Here is a 2,839-nt window from a genome sequence, read left to right on the forward strand (position 1 = left end):
GGAGTTTAATGAGGGATTATCGGCTCGATTTCAAATTCTGTTTGGAATTCGTTTAAAATTGAATTTTGTATTCACATTGGATTTTACATAATTTTAAATTCATTTTGAAGTCAGGTCAAATTAAGTTTGGTTATAATGTTGAGTAAATATCGGATTGTTAGGTCTGTTTGATCACCTCTAATCAAAAGTAAATAAATTTGTAGCTTGTAAGTTGTAATACATAGTTTTAGCCTTAGCCAGAAATTTTAATTCTTTTTTATTCTAAATTTTGTTAATATATTGTATAATGGTTTTAATGTAAATATTTTGTATATTCATTATTGTAAAAAAACTTGTTTAAGAAGTTAGCATTTTCTAGAAACTTTCTGTTTTGAATTAGTTGTAATATATGAGACCGTTTCATTTAAAAATATATAATCTTTTTGACCATCTTAAATTATTTTCTAACATTTTTTTATATTGTAAATTTTAGACAAATACTATTGCCCTAAAAGATTACATCTTTTCATGAGGCCTAAAGTTTATAAAGTGGTAGTTCCTCGGGATTTAGGTTGCTATAATCACTATAGTAAATTACTGTTCATTAACTGATCTTATTTGGGATATATATCTTCTTCTCTATGTATAATGTAAAACATAGTCAAAAGAGATCTTGTTTGATTCATCTTAATACTTATTTTTATTAGAAAAAATTGTTAAGAATAATTCCAACTTTTGACGTTTTACTGTGAATAATCCCTACTTTTCATTATTCATAAATAATCCAACCTTTTCGCCGATGTTGCTCACAGCATCCCAACGAAAATATTACCGTACAACGGGTCTGGAAATGTGCATTTAATTTCTTCACAAAAGTAACCTCCTTCAACCTACCAACATTCAATTACATCCTTCTACTCCCTTCACATTCATTTATGAACCTCTCCCAATATCTTCTTCCCCCAATTCGGTTATCTACCCCAAAATTCTAGGGTTCATCATTTGACCCCCAAATTCGTAGAAGGAAGGTTGAATATGGTATTTTTTTTGTTGCTGTTTTTCATAAAAATGGCAAGTTTGTTCCATATTTTTGCTGAAATTCGAAATTTTGTTTTGATTTTCGAATTTATGTTGTGATTTTTGAATGCTTTGCAGCTGCTATGGCGAAATGGGGATATGAAGTAAAAAGGATGAAGATGATGGCAACAAGAGGAAGAAAGAGAATAGGTTGCAAATGGCATATCACCTGTAGTAGCCGGTAATATTTTGTTTGGGGGTGTTGTGAGCAACAAAGGTGAAAAGGTTGGATTATTTATGAATAATGAAAAGTAAGGTTATTCATAGCAAAACGTCAAAAGTTGAGATTATTCTCAACAATTTTTCCTTTTTATAATATTAAATTTTTAGAATTTTTTTATCATGTGAAAATAAAAATATTAGAGTGTAAAGACAAGAATTGTGCATTGGATACGTAAAACAAAGAAATGTAACATGATGCAGGTGCATCTAAAACAAATTTTCATGAAGCCCAATTTAAAGGATTGCTAGCAACAAATAACTTACGAGTATTGCTCATACAAAATACCGAATGATTTGAGAATGAATAGCAAATGAAGGGGGTTTCCTAACTATGAAGAAAGTTCACCTAGTTGCTTAGGTTTCCCAACCATGAAGAAAGCTCACCTACTTGCTTAAGCTATTAGTTTACTTACCCTATGGTTAAGTAACCTCCTAAGCACCTATATGTGTTGTCTTCTTTACTCATCAAAGCTACCTTATAGCTTAGGTTAGGTGGCACAAGTTAAGACATGGAAGGACACTAATTGAAGAAGGAAGCTGCCAACCAAAAAGGATGATTTACAACACATCTTCTTAGCATTTTCTTATTATTTCCTTCCTCTTAAGTTTTCCTTTAGTGTTAAGTAATTTTACCTATAAATAGCCATGTAAGTTTCATTGTGAAATCAAAATTTTGAGAGTGAAATACAGGCATTGTGCTTAGAGTAAACTTAGTTTACATGCGTTTAGAGCATTTGGGTCTTTTATGAGAACAAGTGTTCTGTCCAAAAAAATCTTAATACCTTTATCAATATAAAAGAAAGTCTTTATATTGTGGTGGTTTAAGTACTAGCTTAACTTGTTGAGAAGTGTTCCGCTTTGAGAGTTATACTAGTTTCAAATACAAATCGTGTGTAGCAACCTTTAGCAAGTCTAGAGAAATGTTGTTGCATTAGTCCATTTAACCATCCTTGGTTTATCATTATAACCGAAACACACATAGACCATGTCACCCTAAACCTTACGCATCATAACAACTATTAAAAACTAATAAAAATGTTTAATGGGAAAGAGGAAGAAACATGTGAATGAGATGAAAATGTAAATTAAATATTTGGATGAAAATAAAGGAAAAAATGTAAGTAATAACTAAAACTAAAAATAGGAAAATTTAGTGGGACAAATTGAAAAGAAATATGAACAGAGGAAGTATTATCCAATCTTGCTGATTTTCTTATGATTTTTCTTTATCTTCATGTATTCTATTGGTTTTTATGTTTGGTTTTTTTATTTTTGTTAAAAGTACTTAATTTTTTTTTTATTATTTAAGGCTTAATTAAAGAGTTGATATCTTCAAATACTACAAATAACATAAAATTACACAATTCTAATAAAATTTTCTTTCATCTTATCCTTTAATCTCCTCCTTTTTGTTTCCCTAATTTTTCTCCCGTATTTCACATTTCTTTTAATTAATTTCCTTCCATTTTTTTAAAATCCCTCTGTTCATCTGTCCCTGTTCTCAATTTAGCTTTGATCGAACAATCACGGTGATGGAAAGTGAAAAATGAATTAATGCGGA

The sequence above is a fragment of the Amaranthus tricolor genome, chromosome 1 (assembly GCF_026212465.1).
Source record: "Amaranthus tricolor cultivar Red isolate AtriRed21 chromosome 1, ASM2621246v1, whole genome shotgun sequence".
In the NCBI taxonomy this organism is placed as follows: domain Eukaryota; kingdom Viridiplantae; phylum Streptophyta; class Magnoliopsida; order Caryophyllales; family Amaranthaceae; genus Amaranthus; species Amaranthus tricolor.